This window comes from Carcharhinus amblyrhynchos, chromosome 8, assembly GCF_965287045.1.
Source record: "Carcharhinus amblyrhynchos chromosome 8, sCarAmb.v2.hapA, whole genome shotgun sequence".
Classification (NCBI taxonomy): domain Eukaryota; kingdom Metazoa; phylum Chordata; class Chondrichthyes; order Carcharhiniformes; family Carcharhinidae; genus Carcharhinus; species Carcharhinus amblyrhynchos.
Genome location: NC_137331.1, coordinates 48,732,030 through 48,759,967, shown reverse-complemented (window position 1 = coordinate 48,759,967; position 27,938 = coordinate 48,732,030). Strand labels below are relative to the sequence as shown.

Here is a 27,938-nt window from a genome sequence, read left to right as displayed (position 1 = left end):
ACTCCGGCTTTGAGCATCTCCACGCTTTCCCTGAGCTTCCCTATCTGTACCGGCGGAATGAATGCTCTCCGCCCCCTCTGTGTAAACATGTGCAGCTCCAGGTGGTGCCCCGAACCCATTGGCTGTAACAGGGCACTCCTCCAGCACTAACTCAATGCTTGGAGCTGTCAAAGCCACATTTGGATCTCCTCCACCACATACAGCCATGCAGAAGATACTGTACAGCACTGCCCACACCTCAGCCTCGTACTTGGGAGTGGTGCAAGGCGGTCTCAAAACCTTGGAAGGGAGGGGGTGGTATGGGAGTGGGGTCTGAGAGGACAAACATCAGCCGGAGCTCCTGAACTTGACCACTAGGCAGTGACAACTTGTGATAAACGTGTTTATATGTGTCTTTCTCCGTACACTGCTTGGGCCTTGAAGCTCCAATGTTGGGATATGCTGCCAAAATTCATTGTTCTTGTTCCAACAAGACAGATACTCTCAGTGCGGTGCCAGAAAGGCGTTGCTACATGTAGGACCATGATCCAGCACGAAACAAAACCGGGACAAGAAAAGAAAGGATACTGTCCAAGAAGTTGTTGAATTTCATTTTTTTGGTGCCAAACCGGAACACACTTTTGTAGCGATGCACAAAACTTTCTGATGACTTTGTGAATAGAGGCACCAAAACTGTGCCAGTTTGTTCTGCTTTGACAATTCAGGTGAGAATAAAGGTTTTTAAAACCGACCCAGTGGAAATGTCTATATGGAATGTGAGGTGAAGATCGGGTTTGATTGTGATACCATCCACAGTCAAGTCTCGCTCTTCCCACAATATAAAAGCAAACTACTTAGGATGCTGGAATCTGAAACAAAAAAAAACAGAAAGTGCTGGTAAATCTCAGTAGGCCTGACAGCATCTGTGGAGAGAGAAGAGAAGCAACGTTTTGAGTCAGGTTGACCCCTCGCCAGAGCCCACGCTTCCCTCAGTGATTCTTAGATGATGAGTGGCAATTTAAACACATGCCAAGGACCTGAGTTCTGGACTCACACCCCATGACTAAACACCTTCAAGATGGAGAAACAGGAGGTGTATTTAATCCAAAAAATTGAAGAAGGACTGCATAATACTCAGCAGCAGTGCATATGGGGCATTATTTGGTTAGTAATGGTTGAAGAGAATGCACTGAATATGTTGTAACCCTGCTGGCTATGAGTAGAAGTATAAACTGGTTGGACTCTAACCTGGTGTTCTGAGACTTCTTACCATAAGTAAAAGCAACAGATGTTACTCAGTTTTATTTATTTGTTTTATAATTGGTTTTGGTGGGTAATTGAAAGTATATTGCTATATGTATTTATCCTTATATGTAGCTTTATAATTTAATTATAATTAAAGGGGCTGATATGAAAGATATTGAAAGAAAGCAACAAATGTTTGAACATTTAGTGTCAATCATATAATTCAGGCATAATTTGTTTATGTTACTGATACCACAGAAAACTCAGGTAAAGTTAATATTGGGTGTTGCTATGGTTAAGCTACTAGTTCCTTATATCACACAATGCTACTGGCAAGGTTGTATATTTACCAAAGCCTGAATTCATTGCACTGGGGCTCTGATGATTAGCCTATGAAGAGAGACTAAATAGACTGGGACTGTACTCGTTGGAGTTTAGAAGGCTGAGGGGGGATCTTTTAGAGACGTATAAGATAATGAAGGGGATAGATAGGGTAGAGGTAGAGAGATCCTTCCTGCTTCGAAAGGATAGCAGAACTAGAGGGCACAGCCTCAAGATAAGCAGGGGTGGGGGGGTGCAGTTTTAGATCAGAGTTGAGGAGGAACTTCTTCACTCAAAGGGTGGTGAATCTCTGGAATTCTCTGCCCGTTGAAGTGGTGGAGGCTACCTCGCTAAATATATTTAAGTCATGGGTAGATGGGTTTCTGATAGACAAGGGAATTAAGTGTTATGGGGAGATAGCGGGAAAGTGGAACTGATCCACTTCAGATCAGCCATGATCTTACTGAATGGCAGGGCAGGCTCGAAGGGCTAGACGGCCTACTCCTGCTCCTATTTCTTATGTTCTTATGATTTTTGAAGTTCGGATTGATTCTAAGGGCAGTGGTGAATGATATTCACCACTGTACTGCCGCTTCTAGTGGGTCTGTCCCGATGGTGGGACAGAACATAATCTCATATGGCAAAGAATCATTCAGACTTGAAACATTAGGAAGTGGGCCCTATATTTGTACATTAAGGGCCAGTTGTCTTTTTCAGATGTGAGTAAAGGGGATATATAGGATGTCCTTTCCCAATATGGCACTTTCTGCCCTTCATATGAGGCCTTAGTAGCATCAAAACAACAATTGCACATGGACCACTTCTATGCCACTCTATCACCATTAGGTAGCAATTTTGGATTCAATCGGTGTCAACTATTTCACCTACCGTTTCAGGTGAAGATCATTTTTCTCAGTCGTCAGACTACCATGTTTGTATGTGTGGAGGCCATTATAAAGAATGGGAAAAAAATGTGTTATATATTTTTAATTTTTATTAATTTTTTAAATCAAAAACTTAAATGTTGTTGCACTACATTTCCTTTACTTCCTCCTTGTCATCCTTGTCCATGTAATTCTCCAATTCTTTTTGGTATTTTTCAATGTTATCTAAATTACCTGCTTTCTGAAATTTCTCTTTAAATCTAGCCTTGTATTTTTATCACACGACTTCAGGCAATGTTGACCTGTGCAAGCCCTCTTCCCATGCAATTGTGCACTGGCCGCATCAAAAAATTGCAAAATTATAATCAGGGGAAAAGTTCAATCTTCTTTAGGCAATTCTCCAGCCACCTCTTTCTCTCTCTGCACTGGTGCCCGAGGCCCCACACAGCAATGCTAAAATTTTGTAAGGTGTTGACAAATTGGATTCAATTGTGTTTATGTTTCCCACGTATCAAAAGCTCAGCTGAACAAATTAATCGCACAAATCAAAGGGAAGAAAATCGGAAATGCAGCAGGATTGTTTTCTTATAAATAGTTGTAAGTATATGGAACAGATTATCGCCACGGTTGGTTGACCAAGAGACATTAATGCTTTTTAGGCAGGAAGGAGACTGGTTCTTGTTAAGAAATGGAATTTAGAGCAAGAAGAGATGTACTAAGGGAACATCGTGGATAGGTATGTTGGATACACTAAGCGTCTTCTGCCTGAAACTGCCATTTACTCACTCTCTGGCCCCACACCATCCAAATGGAGAACAGCAGGCTAATTTCCAAAATATAAATGACCCCAAAGCAAGAAATAAGGCCAGAGTCAGTAATCATTTTCTGAATTAGGTGGAAGAAATCTATCAGAGCTCTAGCACATTATGGGTGGGGTGGGGGAAGAACAGAAAGTTCTGGTCATGTTTTTCAAATTTTAAAGATAAATAATTATATTTTATGACACTTAAGAATTTTTTTTAAATGTTTGAAATGCTTCAATTGAGTTCAGAAATATCAGCCCAATTTTTAACATGGGATGGTGGGCAGGGCTAGGTGGGAGGACCTGGCCTTTTTAATGCCCAGAAGATGGTGATTAGTCTATGGAACTTGATACCATAAGGAAGAGTTGAAGTGAGCAGCAGAGATACATTTAAGAGGAGACCTGATAAGCATGAGGGGAAAGCGAGGGGATACATTTAGATGCAGAGGAACAGAAGGAGACTCGTGAAGTTCCAACATGGGTATAGAGAGATGGGCTGTTTCTGTGCTGTACAATCAATGTATTGGTATGCAACTTACAAGGGTCTTTTCTGGCCATAATCCTGCCTGCCTCCAAGTTTCAATGATTGGCCCAGCACCAAGCACGGCACAAGGGCAGCACGGTAGCACAGTAGTCAGCACTACCGCTTCACAATGCCAGAGACCTGGATTTGATTCCTGGCTTGGATCACTGTCCGTGTGGAGTCTGCATGTTCTCCCTGTGTCTGCATGGGTTTCCTCTGGGTACTCCAGTTTCCTCCCACGTTCTGAGAGATGTGCTGGTTAGGTGAATTGATCTGAACAAGCGCTGAACTGTGACAATTAAGGGAATTTCACAGCAGTTTCATTGCAGTATTAATGTAAGCCTTATTTGTGAATAATAAATAAACTTTAACTTTAAGCACCACTAGTGCCACCAAAAGCGCATCAGACTCCAAATGAAATAATGCATGAGACCACTTACTGTAGCGCAATGGTGCCTTAAACCAATCGTTAAAATGGTGGTTGGCGAGAAAGTTTTAAGACTGCATGATGAAGCATCCGGCCACTATTTTAGTCACTCATTTGCCATTGCCTCTAAGCAGGCAGAGTTAAAATAGAGCCTATTTATGAAGGTTCCAATACCTCAGTAGTTAGAGACCTTTATGCAAGTAATACCATTCTGAATTTCTGCTTCAATAATTAAATAAACTTTCTTGGGATCGGTTGACTAACGTCATGTGACGGCAGCTGAAAAGTTTCAGGAGAGATTCCTTCTTCAGCTATCACTCGCTAATGAATATGATTGTCCCCCTAAGAAACTCCATGTCACTGGTAACGGGTTCTCTGGGACCTTGTGTGATTGATAAGCCTGATCCTAGAGCCACATATCTGACTGCACACTTGGCAGGTATTTCTGGAAAGTGGGATTCATGCTTGGACTCAAGATCACTGGTATTCCTTTCTCAGGCTCCTTTTCTGGACCTCCTCTTGCCATCGGTGTTCTGGAAGAAGATGTCCCTTCAAACACGAGGTTCTTCCAAGTAGGCCTCTTCTGAACAAGAGTGTCCCAGGCATTGACATCTATGTTGCATTTCTTAAGATAACCTTCAGGGTGTCTTTGAGGCACTTCCTTTGTCCTCCTCATGTTCGGTAGCTTCCTTGAACTGGACAAAGAAGATTTGCTTTGGCAGCTGGTATCCTAAGTACATGGTCATTCCAGCAACTAGGTTTTGAATTATCACAGCCTTGATGCTGGTGCCCTTTGCTCTTTCAAGGGTGCTGATCTTAATAGCGCTGTCCTTCCAGTTGATGTGGAGTACCAGCATTGTTAGTAACTTTCCAGGGCCTTGAGGTATCGTCTGTACATAGTCCAAGTTTCTGAGCTACATTGAAGAGTTGGGAGGATAACTGCCTTGTGCATGAGGATCTTGGTATTAGCACAGATGTCTTGGTCATCCTTACGCATCAGAAGGGAGCACTCATGGATTGGAGATGTTGCTGGATCTCTGCATCAGTGGCAGTCTTTAATAGTTCCCATTTTATGTTTCATGTTTGGGAGGATTTCTCCATTGATCTGGATGGAAGGAGAGATCGAATCTTGCCCTGGGGAGGATTGATAAAGGACTTGAGTGTTCTTGAGATTGAGTCTGAGACCAATTCTTCGGTATGTTTGGAGGTTCTCTTTTGAGAGTGGAGATGGCATCATCCACCGACTGAAATTCCACGAGCAATATCAATGTCGTTTTCTTCTTGGATTTCAATTGGTTGAGGTTGAAAACTTTTCTGTCCATCCTATAGACAATGTCTACTCCACAAGGGAAGCTTGTTCTCGACAAGGCAAAGAATGGTGGCCATGAAGATGGAGAAAAGGGTGGGAGTGGTGACACATCCCTGCTTGACTTTTGTCTTGACCATAAGGGTTTCTGTCACATTTCTGTCAGTGAGGACTGTCACTGACATCTTGTGGAGGAGTCAGAAGATATTGATGAATTTTTCTGGACAGCTGGTCTTCGACAGTGTTTTCCATAGCACTTCCTGATTGACTGAGTCAAAACCCTTGGTCAGATTGATGAAGATCATGCAGAGTGCTTAATGCTGCTCCTGGCATTTCTTGAAGTTGTTGAGCAGAGAAAATCATGTCCTTTGTTCCATAGTGTGGTCAGAATCCACACTGGCTTTCTGGAAGGATTTCTTTAGACACTGGGAAAAAGTGGTTAGTATGGATTCAGGTGATAATCTATCCAGCGATGAAGAGTAAGGAGATTCCTTGGTAGTTCCCACAGTCTGATTTATCTGCTTTCTTGAAGATGGCGGTGAAGACTGAATCCTTGAGATCGGCAGGGATTTCTTTTCTGTCCCTGATTTTTAGGAATAGCTGATGGAGATGGCTGTTAATCTCTTCTCCTCCAAGTTTGAAAATCTCCACTGGAATCCCATCCACTCCTGTGGCTTTTCCATTCTTCATGTGTTTAATGGTGGCTTTAACTTCATCCACGTTGGTCAGAGTCTAAGATCATCTTTGATGGGAAGCTGGGGGTAGTCCTCAAACACATCCTCATCAGTGATTGTATCATGGTTTAGTAGCTCCTTGAAGTGTTCTCTTCATCGAAGGCTGATGTTTTCTCTGTCTTTCAAAAGGGATCCTTCCCTACTCTGCATTGGTTTGAGGCCTAGGATGTTGGGTCTATTTATTTCCTTAATGGCATTGAAGAAGCTCCAGGTGTTGTGCTTGTTGGGGAGGAGTTGCTGCTCCTTAGCTTTCTCAGTCCACCATTAGGTCTTGGTTCTTTTTTGTACCTCCACCTTTGCTGGTTGATGAGTTCTCCTCTTTGCATTGCTGGTGATGTAGTTTTGCCAGGTGCGTCTTCTTGTCAATGAGTTCTTGGATAATGTGATTGTTTTCATCAAAATGCTCTGAGTGTTTCCTGGTCTTGTAGCCGATGGTTTCTTCACAGCCTTGAGATGATGGCTATCTTCAGCTTTTTCTAGGTTTCCTCCACTCCATAAGAATGAATGATTTGAAAATTTTAGTGAAGACATTGTTGGGAGTTTGCTAGCACACTTGGCTCTTGAAGCTGCTCATTGATTGTGTTTCTGAGCTGTTTTTTCATCTTCCACTGCTTCTGGTGGAACTCGAGTGGATGAGCCAGTGTTCTGTCCAGCAGTTGTCTGCTTGGTCATCACTTCGATGATTAGGGCATCCTTTTGGTCTCAGGATCATATAATGGTGTAGTCAGTGTCAGTACTTTGACTGTGGATGTCTTCAACTTGTATTTTTGGTGGAACAGTGTGTTAGTAATGACAAGCTGATGTTACACACATTTGGTGAGCAGGAGAACCCTGTTGGAGCTGCAATTCCCAACTCCCTCCTTTCCGATGGCTCCTTTCCAGAGTTGGAGTCCTTTTCATCCTGGCATTGAAGTCCCCAAGGAGGACAAGCTTATCTTCCCGAGGAATGTTGGAGAGTATGGTGTCCAGGGTGGAGTAGAAGCCTTCTTTGGACTCACCATTGGCATCAAGGGTTGGGATGTAGGCACTTGTGACCGTTTTCTGCTGGTTCTTGGCAAGTTTTAGTTGGAATCTCATTGATGCTGACGGGGAGTTCCATGAGTTGGTTGACAAGTTTGTTCTTGATGTCAAATCCAATTCCATGCATCCTGCGCTGATTCTCAGGTTTCCCTCTCCAGAAGAAGATGTAACCACTAACATTTTCCCTCAGCCACCTGCTCTTTGACATCGCCGCCCTACAAGAGACATTGTGTTGAAGTGCCTGAGTTCAGGGGCAACAAAGGCAGTTTTCCATTCTGGTCACGTTATCTATGATGGTTTGTACATTCCAGGTTCCAAAATTGAGTTTAACTTTGATTCTGACCACAAGTAGATGAGACTGCTGGATGATGTTTTCCAGCCAGATTAAAGATAGAATAGACTACTTTTAGGACACCTTTTCTAGCCCTTTCCCCATGCAAGGTGAGCAGGGTGGACCTTAAAGAGGGCTGTTCATTCAGAAGAAAGCTGCCGAAATGCTTTCCTGCTCCTATTCCCAAGAGTGAAACAGGCTGAATCAAACTCCATTGCTTACATGCTGGTCCAAAGCTAGGGACTTCCAGATCTCACAGTGCTGCCCCATCACCTCTCAACGATCACCGCAGGGTTTTTTGTGAGAGGATTGTGTTAATTTCCTCTAGGTAGACACTTGTTGTGAGATATTTTCTAATGTGGGAATGCTGTTGCATATCAGCAGACTCATGGTCCTTGTCAGAAACTAAGTCCAGTTCCAGTGTCAAGGGAACCTCGCCAACAGGGGATTCTCTCCTGCTCCACCTCCATCACTATCACAGCCGTTATCTTCCACTTGATCAGCCATTGATTGCCACCTGCCATGGTGGTGAGACTGGAACATTCCACTGTACTCAAGAGCGATGCCATTGTGAGTCGTAAACACCAGGCAGGGTCACCTGTGACATTAACGCCTAAGCAAAATCCAAAAAAAGGAGAGATTTAACAGGTAATTGAGCTAACATTGTGAAGTCAAAATGACCCTGACTGGCCTCTTGGATCTAGTATTGTATTGGTACCATTTTTTGTTCTGTAAGACTCCATTATAATGCAACATATTTTGTAGGAAATCGATTCTCATCCAGATGGATTCTTTTTAGGTTATTCACTGAGAAATCTTCAATGGATAATTCACTGCTACTACGATTAGCTATTTTTTGGCGAGGTTATTATATTTTTTGCTGCAGCAAAGACCTTTGAGGGAGGCTATAGCAAAAACAGCATATCTTATTAATCAATTTGCTTTACAGCTAGTACATTTGTACATTTTAGTACTGAAACCTAAAAGACTTGTAAATTGGCCCCTGTTCCATCTGTCTTAGCTAGCTGTATATTTATCGCTTCCAAGTAATTTGTACATTAAGTAAATAAATGCTTGAAAATCTACCTCAGTGTAACAAATTGGCACCTAAAACACTGATACTGGTTTTGGCTTGCTCACACATTTTTAACCCAGATTAAGGCTAATGTTTAACATCCATTGGAACTAATACCATAATATCAGTGGGAACAACAGTAGCTACAGCACTAGAGTATCATAATAGAAGCAGAAATCAGTTTCTATTTGAATCATTGAGCTGAGTTAAATTTTGGCAGTTAAATGGACTCAGATAGTGAGGCAGGCAGACAGAGTCACACAACAAGAGAATAGAGATCTGGAGAAAGACTCTCAGAGATTCAGAAGAGGAGAGACATAGGGCTGAACTTTCTTCCTAGGGTTGGGACCGGATGTCATTTCGACACCTGATGTCTGATGCAGTTTTTTTAAGGAAAATTTCAATGTCTGTTTCAGGTATGTGCTCGCTACCCAATTATTGGTGGTGGAGTTGCAGAGTAGGCAAAAGTGCCACTATTGTGGTTGCTAGCTAGGGAACTGGAAGGCAGAGGAGAACAAAAGTTAAGGCTAAGTCCCTAGATTCAGAGATGTCTCCTTGAGGTCCCACTGGCATTGAGGCGTGCCATTCTATTCCCAGAGAGCAGCAGCAGATGGTCAGCCAGGCAGACTAAGGAGACATGGCTGGAGGTGGCAGAGTAGCACCTTGATACAATGCCACAAACACTTCAATTACTTTCTGAGATTGGCAAAGTGAGTACAAAACTGCAAGAGATGACACGCCCCCGGGTCTGCAGATACAGGCAGACATACAAAGTGAGCAGTGTGAGCATGTATTGTCCTTCTGACCAGTCAATCCATTTGTGCCCGGGAGCATTACTGAACTATGGGCAATGTTTTCATCACTAGTGAAAATGCAGGAAGCAACAGTGAAGATTCCTCACATGTGTTGATGTGGCTAGAAATACTAAAGGGGAGCATTATGGTCTTAACGCTCACCCTCTTGACCTTGTTGGAAGAAAGAACATTAAATGCAAGAAAATGGACAGAGTCAGGTGTTGGTATGCTCCATCTAGTTGTTCTGGCAATCATGGAGGAGGCAGCTCCTGAAAGAGGCATTTTTCATCTCTGCAGAAGCAGTTGACTGGCGATTTAACATAACTACCCTCTTATTTTTCCCACAGAAACTGGTGTGGCCAGGCAGCCAATCTGGACCAGAGCAAGGTGTCAGCATCAACTGTAGAAGAGGAAGAAGTGAGTGAACCTGCATCATTACATCAGTCAAGCACACTCTTCACCAGCACAGACTGGGGGTTGGTTAGCTCAGTCAGCTGGATGGCTAGTTTGTGATGCAGACAGATGCCAACAGGGTTCAATTCCCACACCGGCTAAGGTTATTCATGAAGCCCACCTTCTCAACCTTGCCCCTCACCTGAGGTGTGGTGACCCTTAGATTAAATCACCAGCAGTCAGTTCTCTCCCTCAAAGGGGAGAGCAGCCTATGGGCATCTGGGACTATGGCAACTTTATTTTCACCAGTATAGATGCACTTGGTGGGGCCTTATGCGATCTTAGAATGGGTGTATCAAGGTGAGCAACATTTTGTGAGTGAACAGGAGAAGTTGGTGGAGGCAGAGACAGTTGTAGGCAGTCCCCATTGGAGGCTGGAGGACAAACACAGCTATGCTCAGGCAGGGTGGAGATGCACAGCCACAAGAGTCACACACAAAGTGGACCTTCCTTTGCCCACATGTTGAAGTTTCCTGATGCGGTGAAGAATCATGGGAGCAGAATGCAGGAGTCCATTCCTCACATAAGCACCATCACAAAAGAGGAAACAAATCAAATACCAGAAATGTTGGAGAATGCAAGATTTAGTGAGAGGGAAGAATTGAGGGAGATCAATATTAGTAGAGAAATGGTGCTGGGAAAATAGATGGTATTGAAAGCAGATAAATCCCCAGGACCTGATAATCTACATCCCAGAAGGAAGTGGCTCCAAAATAGTGGATGCAGTGGTGGTCATCTTCCAGCATTCACAGACTCGGGAACAGTCCCTGCAGATAGGAGGGTAGTGAATGTCACTCCAATATTCAAAAAGGAACGTAGAGAGAAAACAGGAAATTATAGACTAGTAAGCTTAACATTGGTAATGGGAAAAATTCTCAAATCCATTACCAAGGAGTTACTCACAGAACATTTAGAAAGCAGTAGCAGGATCAGACAGAGTCCGCATGGATTTATGAAGGGAAAATTATGCTTGACAAATCTGTTGAAATTCTTTGAAGATGTGACTAGTAGAGTTGACAAGGGGGAACCAGTAGCTGTGGTATATTTGGACTTTCAGACAGCGTTTGACGAAGTCTCACACAAGAGATTATCATGCAAGATTAGAACACATGGGATTGGAGGAAGTGTGTCAAGATGGATAGAAAACTGGTTGGCAGAGAAGAAACAAAGAGTATGAATTAATGGGTGCTTTTCAAATTGGTAGGCAGTAACTAATGGGGTGCCACAGGGATTGGTGCTGGGACCCCAGCTACTCACAATATATATTAATGATTTGGATGAGGGAACAAAATGTAACATCTCAAAGTTGCAGATGATACCAAGTTGGATGGGAGGGTGAACTGTGATGCAATGCAAAGATCCTTCAGAATGATCTGGACAGGTTGGATGAATGGGCTCATCAATGGCAGGTGCAGTATAATTTGGATAAGTGTGAGGTTATTCACTTTGGAAGCAAAAATAAGAAGGCAGATTACTACCTGAATGGCTGTAAATTGGGAGAGGGGAGTGTGCAGTGGGACCTGGGTGTCCTTATGCACCAATCACTGAAGGTAAGCATGCAAGTGCAGCAGGTGGTAAAGAACACAAATGGCATATTGGCCTTCGTTTGAGAGCTTTCAAGTACAGGAGCAAGGATGTATTGTTGCAATTATACAGGGCCTTGGTGAGGCCGCACCTAGAATGCAGTTTTGGTCTCCTTTTCAGAGGAACAATATTCTTGCCTTAAGGGAGTGCAGTGAAGGTTTACCAGGTTGATTCTGGGGATGGCGGGACTGATGTATGAGGAGAGACATTAGAAACATAGAAACTAGAAGCAGGAGTGGGCCATTCGGCCTTCCAAGCCTGCTCCACCATTCATTTTGATCATGGTTGATCATCAAATTCAATATCATGATTCGCCCCTCCAATATCCCTTGATCTCTTTAGCTCCAAAACTATATCTAAAGATTGACTAGGTTAGAATCGTTTTCCCTGGAGTTCAGACAAATGAGGGGTGAATCTCATTGAGACTTATAAAAATCTAACAGGACTAGATAGGGTAGATGCAGGGAGGATATTCCTAATGGCAGGGGAGTCCAGAACTAGGGGTCACAGTCTGAGGATTCAGGGTAGACCATTTAGGATGGAAGTGAGGAGACATTTCTTCACCCAAAGGGTGGTCAGCCTGTAGAATTCATTTCCTTAGGAAGTAGTTGATGCCAAAACATTGAATGTATTAAGAGACAGCTGGAATAGCACTTGGGCGAATGGGATCAAAGGCGATGGGGAGAAAGCAGGATCAGGCTATTGAGTTGGATGATCAGCCATGATCGTAATAAATGGTGGAGCAGGCTTGAAGGGTCAGGTGGCCTCCTCCTGCTATATTTGTATGTTCCTATCACATACCCTATTGCTTTGAATGATTGAGCTTCTCCATTGAGATGGCAACCACACTTACTGGGGAGCTGTATGCAACATCACTCCCAGTGGAAACGGAAGCAGTAAGCTGACATGTCCGACATTTTCTGCAGCATTGACTGGTCTATGGCACTAATGATTCAAAGATGCATAGAGTGGATGATTGTTGCATTCTACCTGGTCGTTTCTTCTGATGCTCAAGTCCTCCAGAAAAGAGCTAAAGGAGTCAGAGATGATGTTGAGGAGGTTCCTTCATAAGGCACTGTAAATCAGAATTCAACACCTTAGCCCCCTCTGATGGAGTACTATTAAAAGGACAAGACACTGCCAACAGAGGCAGCTCCTTCATTGTTACTGAAGGAGCAACCTGTGGAGCGGTACCCACTGGCATCCCCCCAAAAAAGGACAACTGGGCATCTGTTGCTGCTGAAGCTTCTCTTAATTGCAGCTTCATCTTCATTTGCTGGAAAGGCTTTGCTGGAGTATCATGGCTTCCTGGGAACCTCCCGCCTGACCTTTTTACAACCCTTTGGTGCCTAAGGCCACTCTAAACAGCTTCTCACGAAGCAAACTCCCAGAGAGAACTGATCACTTTATGGCCCCTTGTATGGCAATGAATGAGGTGATCCCTGAGCCTTTCCCTTCTTGTTCTGTAATACTCCACACTGCAAAGTTGCCTTCTCCTCATGGCTAGGATCCCCATGCCACTGACAATTAAGCTTGTCAGCATGTCAAGTTACAAACCCGCTATTTTCAGGCAATTTGTCGCTTCCCCAACTGCAGCACAAGAGAACTGCATCAGGGAACAGTGGCACCTCTGGGCAGCATGATTTCCCAGGTTTTCTGCATCAAAAACCTGCCCCATGATCTTTTTTCTCCTGAAGCAATACCATTAGTAATCAACAATACTTAATGCGAGTGATTTGAGTTCAAATTGAGAGAGCTGTGAGAAAATGGGAAGCATTTCATACGGTCACAGTTTGTACTTTTCTCACGGACGTTTTTTTGTCCTGATCAGCACTTTGATTGTAACTATCAGTATGTTTAAAAATACCTTTTGTCTGCCTCACCCAGCCAGCCTAACAAGTTTCCAGCTGGTTACAATTACAGTTGGCTAGACAGTTGGAGATGCCAAGTTCACCAGCAAAGTTAAAATCACAGTTTGGATTAAATTGACAGTAAGTGGAATGCACATTCGAAATGCGGGTGAACTAGTAGAAACTTCCTTCACTCTTGAATAGAGGTTTTAAGTGGGACACGGGAACTGTCGCCAACATGAAGTTAATACCTGCAAACCATTTATTAAATTATATTAACAGATCTTCTTTGGCACTGCAGAAATCTTAGAAAAAGAACACAATAAAATCAAAGTGCCAGTGAGTAGAGAAACTAAAAGGGAAATTCCACTTGAGCAAAAATATTAAGATTTGCCATTGAAAATTGCACAACAATTCACTTGCTTTATCTATTATATATTTTACATTCAATGGTCCAACACTCCTGTCACAATAAAACAGCACATCCCACGTACAAACATCTTAACATATGTGCCAAGATGTGTCCACTGGGAACCAAGGTGGGAATTCCCAACCTGAATGACATTGAACTTCTTGAGTGTTGTTGGAGCTGCACTTCACCACACTCCTTATTTGTGCCTTGTAGATGGTGAACAGGCTTTGGGGAGTAGGGTGTGAGTTACTCACCATAGAATTTACAGTCTCTGACTTGCTCTTGTAGCCACAGTGTTTACAGCTCACCACTTCGGATCTCTGGGGCATTGTATGGGAGCTACCTCACAACACACTGGGTTTCCCCCCCACTCTACAGAAGTCCCCACATGTTCAAACTTCCGTTGGACAATTACCCAGTATTGGGGACCATCCAATACTCCGATTTCAATCAGAGACTTCAAATGGTTCTGACTGTCTTATAGGGATAATTATCAATGGAAAGCAATTTATTGATTACAGCTCAGCCTTCAACACCATTATCCCAACTAAGCTCATCTCAAAACTCAATGGCCTAGGGCTCAGCTCCTTCCTCTGCGACTGGATCTTAGACTTCCTAACCAACAGACCGCAATCTTTAACAATAGGCAAACACACCTCCTCCACAATGATCCTCAACACCAAGGGCCTGCAAGGCTGTGTCCTTAGCCCCTTACTATGCTCCTTATACACTTACAACTGCGTAGCCAAATTCTGCTCCAATGCCATTTTCAAATTTGCTGATGACACCTCCGTAGTGGGTTAGACCTCAAACAATGATGAAATGGAGTACAGAAAAGAGATAGGGAATCTGGTGAACTGGTGTGACGATAGTAATCTCTTCCTCGATGTCAGTAAAACAAAGCACGTAGTCATCGACTTCAGAAAGCATTGAGGAGAACATGCCCTTGTCTATATCAATGGTGGTGAAGTGGAAATGGTCGAGAGCTTCAAGTTTCTAGGTGTCCAGATCACCAACAACCTGTCCTAGTTCCTCTATGTGATGCTATAATTAAGAAAGTCCACAAATGACTCTACTTTCTCAGGAGGCGAAGGAAATTCAGCATGTCCACTACAACTCTCACCAATTTTTACAGATGCACCATAGAAATCATCCTTTCTGAATGTATCACAGTTTAGTATGGCTCCTGCTCTGACCAAGACGACAAGAAACTACAAAGAGTCGTGAATGAAGCCTAGTCCATCACACAAACCATCCTCCAATCCATTAACTCTGTCTACACTCCCTGCTGCCTTGGAAAAGCAGCCAGCATAGGAAAGAACCCCACGCACCCCAGACATACTCTGTTTCACTTTGTCAGCAAAAAAGATACAAAAGTCTGAGATTACTTACCAACTGACTCAAGAACAGCTTCTTCCCTGCCGCCATCAGACTTTTGAATGGACCTACTATATATTAAGTTGATCTTTCTCTATAGCCTAGCTGTGACTGTAACATTATATTCTGCACTCTCTCCTTTCCTTCTCCCCTATGTACTCCATGAATGGTATACTTTGTCTGTATAGCGTGCAAGAAACAACATTTTTCATTGTATCTTAATATACGTGTCAATAATAAATCAAATCAAATCAAGAATTAAAACCACTTTGAACTCCTGGATAACTATAATATGACCCCTTACAATTGAATGTCACTTTACAGAAAAAAACCCTCAATCATTTGCTTCTAATTAAATATTAACATGAATTTTTTTATCATTTCATGAAATCTGAGCATCACTGGCTAGGCCAACATTTATTGCCTATGTCTAATTGCCCATGATAAGTTGTTAGTAATTTATCTTTACTCATTGCAGTCCATGTGGTATAGATGCATCCAGAGTACTGCTGGGGAAAGGATCACAAATTTTGACCCAGCAACAGTGAAGGATTGTCAGAATAGTTCTGAATCAGGATGGTGTTTGACTTGGAGGGGACTTTGCAGATAGTGGTGTTCACGTGCGACTATTGCTCTTTTCCTTCTAGATGGTAGGGGTTATAGATTTGGAAGTGCTGTTGAAGTAGGCTTGGTGAGTTGTTGCAGTTCATCCAACAGATGGCATATACTGCTGTCACTGGGCCCTCGTGGTGTAGGGAGTGAATGTTTAAGGTGGTGAGTGGGGTGTCTATGAAGTAAACTACATTATCCTGGAAGGTATTGAGTTTCTGAAGTGTTGGAGCTGCACACATCTGGGAAATTGGTGAATATTCCATCACTCTGTGCATTCTGCCTTGGAGAAAGTGGAAAGGCTTAGGGGAAATCAGGAGATGAGTTACTTGCCACAGAATTATCAGCCTCTGGGTTATTTTTGTAACCGTAGTATTTGTGTAGCTGGTTCAGTAAATTTTCTGGTCAATGGTTAGCCTCAGGATATTGATTGGGGATCCAGCAATGGTAATGCTGTTTAATATCAAAGGGAAGTGGTTAGACTTTCTCTTGTTGGAAATAGTCATTGCCTGATATTTGTGTAGGCAGAACAAATGGTTCTTGTCACTTACCAATCCTAGTTTCAGTATTTAAGGAGTTGTGAATGGTACTGAACATTGTGCAATTTATCAGCAAACGTCCCCACTTCTGACCTTATAATAAAGGAAAGGCCATTGATGAGCCAGTGAAGGTGGTTGGGTCTAGAACATCGCTCTGAGTTACTCCTGTATTGGTACCCCAGAGCGGAGATGATTAGCCTGCAATAACCACATCCATCTTCTGTTGTAATAAAAGCAAAATACTGCAGATGCTGGAAATAAAAACAGAAAGTGCTGGAAAAACAAAGTAGCTCTAGCAGCATCTATGGAGGGAAGAACAGAATTAATGTTTTGAGTCCAACATGACTCATCTTCAGAACTAGAGAACAATCATATTGAACTTGAAATGTTAACTCTGTTGCTCTCTCCATCTTCTTTTGTTTCTACGTAGGATGCTAGTTAGTGAACAGTTTCCCTATGATTCCCATTTCAATCTTGCTAGTGCTTTTTTGTGCTACACTCGGTCAAATGCTGATTTGATATCAAGGGCAGTCACTCTTAACTCACTTTTGGAATTCAGTTCTTTTGTCCAAATTTGGACCGAGGTTGTAATGACAACAGCAACAGAGCAGAGATGATCTGGTTATTGTTGAATAAGTGTTGCTTCATTGTACATGGGACAACATCTCCCAACATTTTGCCGATGATTGAGAGTGGACTGATGGGGCTATCGGGGACGTGGGTCATGAGAGGAAAGACAGAAAAAGGGTAAGTGGGGCACTTCTCAATGTGCTTTCAACCTCTTATGGCTTGTTACATCTCAGTCAGAACCCCACATGCATATAGCCCCTGTTAATCTGACAATGTTTGCCCCTGTACAAGTATGGGTAGGATATTGTTGGCAGAGGATAGGTACTGTGGCATCTTAGCTATAAGAGAAGGCATCAAGCAGCCTATCTGTCTCCAGCTTTGCTGTAGTCACAGAGGCAGCTATTGCTCCATGTAGGAGTAATAGAAATCAAAAGAGGGAGACTTCTTAGTTGCACAAGGGGATTCATTTGGGAGTTTATAATAATGTCAGTGCTGAAATTTAAATGAATCAAGCCTTTAGCTGAAGTCCCCATTGTCCTCCATCTCCAGGATCATGGTTGGTTTTCCAACACAGGCGATTTTTGGAGGTTTAACCTGCCTCTCTACCTACACGGGAAGTCACATCCTCACACCTGGGCAGTAAAATTTGCCCTTTATTTCTCTCTCTCGGCCTGATTCAACATTAAATTCATCCGCTCTAATGTACGCTTCCTTCTCAGTCTGCAGTTAATTTTACATCTTTGAATCTGATTGTTTAGGGAGATACACAACAACTTACCCCATTCACTCAGGTTCCAGATAGTCAGTTTTCCCCACTCTACCAATATCAGCTGCGCAGAAATATTGAAATATTTAAAAAGTGTGTACGGGCAAGTCTAACTGACAGCAGACAACGTTGCATGCGCTGCCAGAATAAATTATGGTCCAATATATCACAGATGTCAAAGCAACGTTTTTAGGTTTGTGGGGAATTGGAAGGTTGCATTGGCAATAATTCCTGTTTGAGGAATATGGCTGTGTCAGGGCAATGTTGTAGAGATACTGCTGATATATTGTGATGAATAGCTCCACTTCCTAATCACTTTTAAACCACTGGTTATTACCAATTTCAGTTCTTACTCTCATGGTAAGATCAATTTCTGAGAGCCTGTATGATCAGAGTTAGCCAACAAAAACACATCTGCTAATGAGCTCTGCTTCCCATTTCACAAAATAGAAAGTGGAGGAGTTTCCTGAATTTTAGCATGCTACTCTGATAATGGAGTCAACAGCAGACTCCAATCAGCTGCCTTATCGACAATCATTCATGCTTCTTCAGAAGATATAACAATTTTTTCCCATTCCCCAGTGATCCAATCTTGACTTTGCATGGTAGTGAGTCAGAAGCCAGGAGAAATGTCAAACGGGCAGTTGGTTCTCTGTCAGCTTTTTTATACCATCTCATATAAAGTTAAAACCTAGCCCCCTGCCCTAATCTCCGAGTTTAATTATGTACGAGGTTCTGTGAGAGTACAAAAGTATCAATCATTCTCCTACACTATAATAATTACCTGTTTACCCCTACAATAAAATCTATCCTTAACCGTATTTGAGGACAAATGATAAACAGCAACTTTCATTTGTAGGACAGAAGTGATGAGTTGAGATGGCTAAAAAATTAAGAGGGATAATGTATAAGCAACCACAAAAGTTAGACTTTGTACTTTGTAAAACAAAAATTTCAATTTAAATCCTGATTCTAAATCATGTATATCGCATGAGCAGGCAGAGCCTTCCCAAGACTCAAAGTTAAGCCAAACAATTCTCCCTGTTACATGAGTATCTTCCAGCATGCTGCAGGTCCCACTAGGTTCGCCCTCCCTCCCACTTGCACATTTTCAGTTCGACCCTGCAGGAAGCTGCCAGATTTCCTAGGTCAAGTGCTGGCAGCCCACAAATGCTCTGTTTTCTGGAAGAGAATGTTCCAGATTCCAACTCTTTGCATGGAAAGTTACTTTTTGATTTCACTCCTAAAAGGCCTAACTCTAATTTTCAGTTATGCCCCTTGTTCTGGACTTCACCATACTTCATAACCACCAAAACTTCATTATAGTTTTTTTACATTATACTACAATTTACTTTATGATATGGCAAGGAGTTGTATAAACAACTGAGAAATATAACATTTAGCCAATTCACTTTTTCTTCACATCCACCAAGGGGTACTGCAATATGTTGTGAGTGTGAGAGACACAACATGTTGTACAAATATTGTGGCAATTTAAACTTAGTCACATGTTCTCCTGCCACAATGCCAAAAAGAAAATAACGGAAGCATTTAAAATAATTATTTTGCAGCTACAAATAAAACAGTGGAAGACTGCGAAAGAGGGAAATAATAATGCATATTGTATTCTGGGTCTGCCTGCATGGGAGAAAACAGTTGCCTGCCGTACATTTTTAGGTCAAGGGTGTCATGAGGTTCTGTATACTTTGTTGTATTGGCACCTCTGTTGTTTTACTACTGGTGCAGGTGCCTATTTCAATATGCTGATGAACCCATGATTTGGTATAGGGTTACTATGAGGTTAAGATAGTGGGAGAAAGTTTTCACTCTACTATCTATGACTTAGCTAGAACACACATCCAAATGTAGTAGATCTGATACCTAAAGGGTTAACATGGGACTGAGTACACTACCACCCATACAGTGATAGAAGAAGGCACATGACCTACAGCTAAGGTTAGTCTAGAGAGTGATAGCAACTAGGTCCTCTCCATACCTTTATCCTGTACTGTAAATTTGTACATAGTTCAATATTGTTAATGAAGACTTCTTTATTACTTCAGCAAGATTGCTTCATGGTGTCCAAGCCTTACACATCATGGGTAGTGACAACAGATCAGATCATGAAACACAAAGAAGAAGTGAAATATAACCTGATGATTTGCAAATTAAAAATAAAAAGCCTGAGTAAGTGGAATTAGGTCACAGTAATTCTGATTTCCCATTCTATCCAAAATGATAAACAGAGTAGGAAGTAAAAGTATCTTGAAATTTTTAGTTAAATAAGTCATAGAGGCTTAAAGTATGGAAATAGGCCCTTCGACTCAACTTGTCCATGCCATCTAGTTTTTAACCATTAGTCTAGTCCCAATTGCCCATGTTTGGCCCATATAACTTACCCATGTAACGGTTGGCATGCTTTTTAAAAGACAAAATTGCACTCGCCTCTAGCAGTTCATTCCAGACAGCCACCACCCTCCGTGTGAAAAGGTTGCACCTCTGCACCCTTTTGTATCTCTCCCCCTCATCTTAAACCTATACCCTCTAGTTTTTGACTCCCCTACCTTTGGGAAAACATGTTGACTATCTACCTCATCGATGCCCCTCATTATTTTATAGACCTCTATAAGATCACCACTAAGCCTCCTAGGCTCCAGGGGAAAAACATCTCAGTCTATCCAGCCTCTCAAACCATCAAGTCCCAGTAGCATCCTAGTAAATATTTTCTGCACTCTTTCTAGTTTAATAATAGTCTTTCTATAGTAGGGTGACCAGAACTGTACACAGCATTATTAATGCCTTATGCATCTTCAACAAGACGTCCCAACTCCTGTATTCAATGTTTTGACCAATGAAACCAAGCCAAACAACTCCTTCACCATATTGTCTATTTATGACTCCACTTTCAAGGAGCTATGAGCCTATACTGCTAGATCTCTTAGTTCTATAACTCTCCCCAACACCCCACCATTAACTGAGTAAGTCCTGCCCTGGTTTGATCTACCAAAATGCATCACCCCGCATTTATCTAAATTAAACTCCATCTGCCATTCATCAGTCCACTGCCAAATTGATCAAGATCCCATTGTAGTTCCAGATAACCTTCTTCACAGTCCACTATGCCATCAATCTTGATGTCATCTGCAAATTACTAACCATGCCTCCTAAATTCTCACCCAAATCATTAATATAAATGTCAAATAACAGTGGGCCCAGCACCAATCCCTGAGGCACACTGCTGATCACAGGCCCCCAGTTTGAAAAACAACCTTTACAACCACCCTCTGTCTTCTGTCATCAAGTCAATTTTGTATCCAATTGGCTATCTTACTTTGGATCCTCTGAGATTTAACCTTATGCAACAACCTACCATGCAGTACCTTGTCAAAGGCCTTGCTAAAGTCCATATAGAACATGTTGACTGCACTGGCCTCATCCACATTCTTGGTTACCCCTTCAAAAAACACAATCAAATTCATGAGACATAATTTTCCACTCACAAAACCATGCTGACTGTCCCTAATCAGTCCTTACATCTCTAAATGCCTGAAGATCCTGTCTCTCAGAATATTCCTTGTATAGCTGAAAGGCAAATGCCAAGATAACAAATGGATTGAAAGAAGTTAACTTTGCATTCTTAAATTTGATAAGGTTTGATAAGTTTTACGTTTGATAAGGTGCCGCACAAAAGGTTGCTTCAGAAGGTTAGGGGGCATGGAGTTGGGGGTAAGGTGTTAGCGTGGATAGAGGATTGGTTGTCTAATAGGAGGCAGAGAGTTGGTATCAATGGGTGCTATTCGGATTGGTGGTTGGTGACTAGTGGAGTGCCGCAGGGATCGGTGCTGGGGCCTCAGCTATTTACCATTTATATAGATGATCTGGAGGAGAGGGCTGAGTGTAGGGTGACGAAATTTGCTGATGACACGAAGATGAGTGGAAAAGCAAATTGTGCGGAGGGTGTGGAAAGTCTGCAGAGGGATCTGGATAGGCTGAGCGAGTGGGCGAGGACCTGGCAGATGGAGTACAATATTAGCAAGTGTGAGGTTATCCACTTTGGCAGGAATAATAGTAGGAGGGATTATTATTTAAAGGGCGAAAAGCTGCAGCATGCTACAGTGCAGAGGGACCTGGGGGTCCTTGTGCACGAGTCGCAAAAACCCAGTCTGCAGTGCAGCAGGTGATCAAGAAGGCGAATGGGATGCTGGCCTTTATAGCGAGGGGGATAGACTATAAAAGCAGGGAGGTCTTGCTGCAACTGTACAGGGCACTGGTGAGGCCACAGCTGGAGTACTGTGTGCAGTTTTGGTCGCCGCACTTGCGCAAGGATATTTTGGCCTTGGAGGGAGTGCAGAGGAGGTTCACTAGGCTGATACTGGAGATGAGGGGGTTAGACTATGAAGAGAGACTAAATAGACTGGGTCTGTACTCGCTGGAGTTTAGAAGGATGAGGGGGGATCTTATAGAGACGTATAAGATAATGAAAAGGATGGATAGGGTAGAGGTAGAGAGATTCTTCCCGCTCAGAAAGGACAGCAGGACTAGAGGCACAACCTCAAGATAAGCGGGGGGGGGCAGTTTAGAACAGAGTTGAGGAGGAACTTCTTCACTCAAAGGGTGGTGAATCTCTGGAATTCTCTGCCCGTTGAAGTGGTGGAGGCTGCCTCGCTAAATATATTTAAGACATGGGTAGATAGGTTTTTGACAGACAAGGGGATTAAGGGTCATGGGGACAAAGCGGGAAAGTGGTCCACTTCAGATCAGCCATGATCTTATTGAATGGCAGGGCAGGCTCAAAGGGCTAGATGGCCTACTCCTGCTCCTATTTCTTATGTTCTTATATATTTTACCTGGTGAGAATGAATACAAATCTGGGAAGTTCTGAGGAGAGATGAAGTGGGTCCATTTCAAGATGAAATTCATATCACAGGAATGTCAACTCATTAGTTTCACTAAGTGTTTCCCTTTGAACTGCTATCAACAATTATAATGTAGTTCAGATGAGATGGTTTTCCTGTACGGTGATAGGAAAATTCTGGTCTTATTTAAGTGAACCTTCAACCAGAAAGGGAAAAGTGGAAACTGTTTCTAGTAACTAAGGGCTCCACTTTAAGTGTGTTGAGAACAAAACAAAATATTTCAGCATAGAACCAGAACAAGGGAAGAAGATAGGAATTGTTCTTAAAACCCATCTTTATGTTTCAAAATTCATATTCACACCAAATTCAGCTGACTCCCTCCCAAGTTATTTTATGAGATCACTTTTTATCAGCACAATGAGCATGCTGCCTATATCTGTGGGCACAAAAGCAGACTGATTGATAAGAGGGTAAGGTGTAAAGAGTTACATGTTTTCCTGCTCGCAGTGGATATCTAGAGTCAAAAATTATTGGTCACAGATGACAGCTGGGGTGCAACTCAGGGCTTTTCAGTTATCTGTCAGTCCAGAAGTTGGAGCTACCATGATTCAGACTTTTACTAGGTAATCCCTCACCACCCTAGCTCCACAAACAATTTCTTGTTTTCCGTGAATCAAAGCGACTCTCAGCATTCACTCTGACAACTCTGTCTGTGCTTTATATGCTCTGTCTGAGGCCAGAACTCTCCATTCACCTGACGACGGGGCTAACCCGAGAGCTAGTGAGTGTACTATCTAATAAATCGGTTGGACTTAAACCTGGTGTTGTCAGACTTTTTACTGTGTTTACTCCAGACAGCCCAGCCTCCTCGGCTGACTCAAGCTCCTGCAATCACCTGAACCCGAAGGAAGCCACGTGATTACATTTTCCAGTTTTACTTCAGGTATTATTAATTTGCTGTAACGAAACTGAAGTGGCTACAATACAGACACAGTTACAATATCCCATTAAAATCGATTAAAGCTGGACAAATTTCGAATCCATTATAGCGATGTTTCTAGAAATGCTCCTTGAATCCCAGTTGCAGTGGACGGTGGGGGATTCTGGGTTCTCTGTACCCTTGTACCTTCTTTTTATTTGATCAGCACAAAGTGGGCTGAATGTAAAGGTGGTTGCAGTGGCCCTGGTACAACCGCACAGTAACCCTACTGTGGCTATTTCTAGGTTCCTCAAATTGATTCTGTGCCCAAAAATTAACTGCCTGACTTCAGACTTCCCTTCCTTTGAAATTGATGGTTTAATTGCCAAGAATTGCTGGCCAATCAGAGGCCACATTTTCTCATCTGATTTAACAGCTCTGTGCAATTTTAAATCACTGGCGAGGATCTCCCAGCCAGCTGGAAGGTTGGGCCCTAAACACACCAGCATTCTGGATTCTGAGATCGGGATGTCTGTTTTAAAGGGCACCTCAATTTCAAAGATAAATTTAAGGCTCCCATCACCATGGAGATCAGGACTCATCCCCCCCTCCACCCACTACGACATAAACATTAGGTTACCACCCCCAACAGGCATTGGGTTTCTCCCCTCTCTCCCCCACCACACATAAGCAGAACCCTTCCCCCATAAAGAGTGACACACCACCCCCCGGCCAGAGCACTCTTGGCACATACCATCTTCATGTGCCCCTTTGGCACTTGTCCCTCAACCCCTGGGGCCTACAGGCACCTCTGTGCCCCCAGTATGGTCATCATGGCTGATTTTTGCTTATGAAAACCAGTGGCAATTCACGCTGGCGTAATGTCATACTGTCAGAGGGGAGGATGCATAATGGATGGACACTATGGCGTCAAGCCCAGTAATCACATTCAAGTGTATTAAAATAGATGCAAATTTTTCACACCCAGAAAGGGTCTGGAGAGAGCTCAAACTGAGATCTTGCTGATGCAAATCCTGATTCTGGCTGCTTGTGAGATTTAGCCTGTGGTTAACAGGGCTGCTAGATCACAAACACTATGCATGAAATGTAGAGATGAAAGATAGAATTGACATGAGTCTTGAGTATGTTTTAATCATATTGATTGTGTAGAATGATGTATCTTAATTCATATAGTGCATGATAAATAATAATATTGCTACACTTGTGTTATACATTATGATTTACTTCAACATTCATGTTGGCTGGTATGAGATGAGATTGTTATGGAGCTGATTCTGCAGAGTTACAACTGATGTCTATGTTTTCTGGCCTTTAAATTACTGCAACAAATTAGAACAACGAATCAGTCAGACAGCACAGTCAGTACTGGGGGAAGAGACATGGTGAATACTTTTGGGTGGTGAAATATAGCAATAAATGTGAGGTCTCATCTGGTGTTGAATGATGTCGAGTATGGCCAGTGGCTCAGCTGCCAATGGAAAAAGGAGCTTTACCAAATGAAACTGAAAAGGAGAGGAACAAATAATAAACATCCATGAATGTCCATAAATGATAACATAGTTGACGTACATGCATGGTACTTGTGTCATGGCCTCGTGTCTTGCACATGACTGTCTTGCTCCTACCTGTGTGTTTGTGTATGAATAGATTAAGCTGCGGACGAGTGATGCTCAGCATTGGCTCCTGCCTGCAAATCATGTTAATAAAGCTTAGATGTTTTTCTTTGGAACTTTTATAAAGAAACTTTTATGATGAATGATTTTAGAAAGAATTGGGCTATGAGGGGAGAGGTCTTTTTTTCCATTTGGATCCTGCGTGGAAATGACATCCTGTAGTAACAAATGCCATGATAGCCCTCCCAGTTTCATTTAGCAAAGTTTCCCTAGTTGGTGCTTTATTTTGTTTAGTCTTGTTAAATAGGATGAGACGGTTAGTCAGCAGAAAATTCAAAAAATCCAAAATCTGGAAATCCACAAGCAATCTTTGAAGGCATCTGGGAGTTTGAGGTTCAATTAAGATTCAAATTGGCATTGCTTTTGGTATCCTGTGAAGGAACTCCTAAACTATCAAATTTTTAAGATGTTTAACTCTAGATGTTGCACATTAGAGATATATGGCTGTTTTGACGTTATTGAGCGGGATCTATGGTTGAGTAAACATTGTTCTGAAGGATTATACTCTAGAGCTGTAAGATCTGGGTCACCATGCCTGCTCTCAAAGCACTGGCTGTTAGTTCCTGCCACATATAACACCATTGTAATGTAGTCAAATTATACAGGCAATAGGCGGGATTCTCCAGACTCATGAGACAGCCCAAGGGAGTTCCAATGCTTCGCAGGATGGGGTGCCAGCCACATGTCTGGATTCCCAATGTGCGTCAAAGCAAATGGGATTCACCCGACCCACCCAGCCAGCACCAATTGGGCCTGGGTGTCAGTACCGGGGGGGCAATGCACCTTTAGCACTGCGAAGGCATGTGGGTCTGAGTGGGAAATCTGAATGGGAGAGGGTTGAGTCGGTCTGATCACCCTCATCCCTGCCTGTTGTGGGAGGAGAATGCCCATCTTTGCTGAGGAGTTGGTGATGGTCCTCTGGTCAGTGGGGAGAATCACTATTTCAATTTCTGGGGGGAGAGGGCTTGCCTCTGAGCACGGAGATTGGGCGCCTTTTAAAAAGACTCTGAACAGAGATGGTGACAGGCAGATTCCCCAAGATGGGCTCATTAGCATCTTTCAGGTGGGTAAATCCCACCAGTGCAGGTGCTTAGCCAGAAAACATGAGAATTCTACTCAACATATAAAGGGATAGCAGTATAGTGGTAATCTTACCAGCCCCGTATTCCAGACACACAGCCTAATTCTCTGGAGGCTTGAATTTTAGTCCCACCATGGCTGCTGGGGAATTTATATTCAATTAATTGATTTTAAATTTCTGGACTAAAATGCTAGTTTCTTGAAACTTCTATATTATTGTATTAACCCATTTGACTTACTAATATCCTTCAGGTGAGGAAATCTGCTGTCACTCGGTCTGGCCTACATGAAATTCCAAACACACGTGGCCAGTGTGATTGTCTCTTAACTGCACCCTGAAATGGCCAAGCAGGCCATTCAGTTTTAGACATCTGTTCAAGGGTAGTTCACGTTGTAGATTGCCAGAATTTCAGAATGGAAGAGCAGCTGGCTAATTTTCCACTGAAGTACAGACTGGCTCCACACTTCACTGTGGTATCTACATCCATTGAGCTTTCGGTGGACAGAAGGTTAAGGACACATCTGAGTCCAAACCTATTGACTTTGACTGTTAAAACTGAAACGCCAACAGTTCTGTCAAAAACGTCAATGACACAAACAAACGAGAATGCAGTTTCAGCTGAACGAGCATGCTTGTATTCTGAACCTCCTTCACCCGAACGGGATGGATGCTGGAAGTGGAGTAGAAGTTTGTGGAACTAAAAGATGCTTGGTTGATGTTGATGGTGAATGGAGAAATGTCCATCAAGATCGCCTGACTGCAGCGAGTGTTGAACCAAAACATGAGCCATTCGATCACAAGTGGCAATCAGTTTGGACTTGTGTCTGAAGTATCCAATTTGTGAGGAAGAAACAGGATCTTCTATGAGTGCTGAGCTGAAGGAAACAGTCCAAGACTGGACTCTACACCAAAACATGTAAGATTAGGAAGGCTTTGGAAATCGGCTACTAGATTTGATTTAGAAGTGGTTTAAAAAAAACTTATTGTAATAATGCCAAGTATGCCTACTTATAAAGGTTTGTTTATTTGTTTTTCACTGTTGAAGCTGTACTGTTAGTGAAATAGGAAATCGTTCATTAAAAACAAAAAAAACTTTAAAAAGGGGCATGTAGTCATACGTTATGAGCATACACAGTGCACAATGATATCATTAAATGTGCTCTAACAACCTTGATGTCTGCTTTTCTTTGCAAGTTCCTCTCAATATTGCAACAGTTATTAACCTGAAATATTAACTTTGTTTTTCTCTCAATGAATGCTGCCAGACCTGCTGATTATTTCTAGTGTGTTTTAGTAATTTATAGTTAAGGAGTAGGTTTTTTCTCTAAGGTGTTATTGGAAAATGCATACCTACACATGGTATTAAAGGAAACTCAACTATAATACTCTGTGGGTTGATGCTGCTACTGAACTCAGACTCAGAGTCTGGCCTTACCCTGTTTCTGCTGGCATCTATAATGGCAGAAGGAGAGAATGAGTGACTGGATGGGCTTCCTCCAACAATACATAGAGTCCCATCGCCAGTTTTCAATGAGCAGCGATCAAGCATGCTTCCTCACTTGCCATTGAGGCAAGCCTTGCCATTGACACGAGAATGATCATGGTCCTTCCCTCTCAGCTTAGCAGCCTCCTCTTCGTACTCTTGAGGGGGCACGGAGATTGGGTCCTGTCTTCTCTTTCTCATATCTATTGTGCGCTAATTTGTCCTGTATAATAATAAAGATGGTTAGTGAGCACTTACGATGCAGGTGACATTCACACTCTGCCAGTCTCCATCACCAACCCAT

The 27,938-nt window shown here is 42.6% G+C and overlaps 1 long non-coding RNA gene across 1 annotated transcript; it reads left to right on the top strand.

Annotated features, from left to right (window-relative positions):
• The first annotated feature begins 190 nt into the window (after positions 1–190).
• Positions 191–26,945, top strand: LOC145346590 (uncharacterized). The gene is made up of 4 exons (XR_013887712.1): positions 191–704; positions 9,789–9,858; positions 23,312–23,400; positions 26,403–26,945. It is a non-coding gene; the product is annotated as an uncharacterized LOC145346590 (long non-coding RNA).
• Positions 26,946–27,938: the final 993 nt, after the last annotated feature.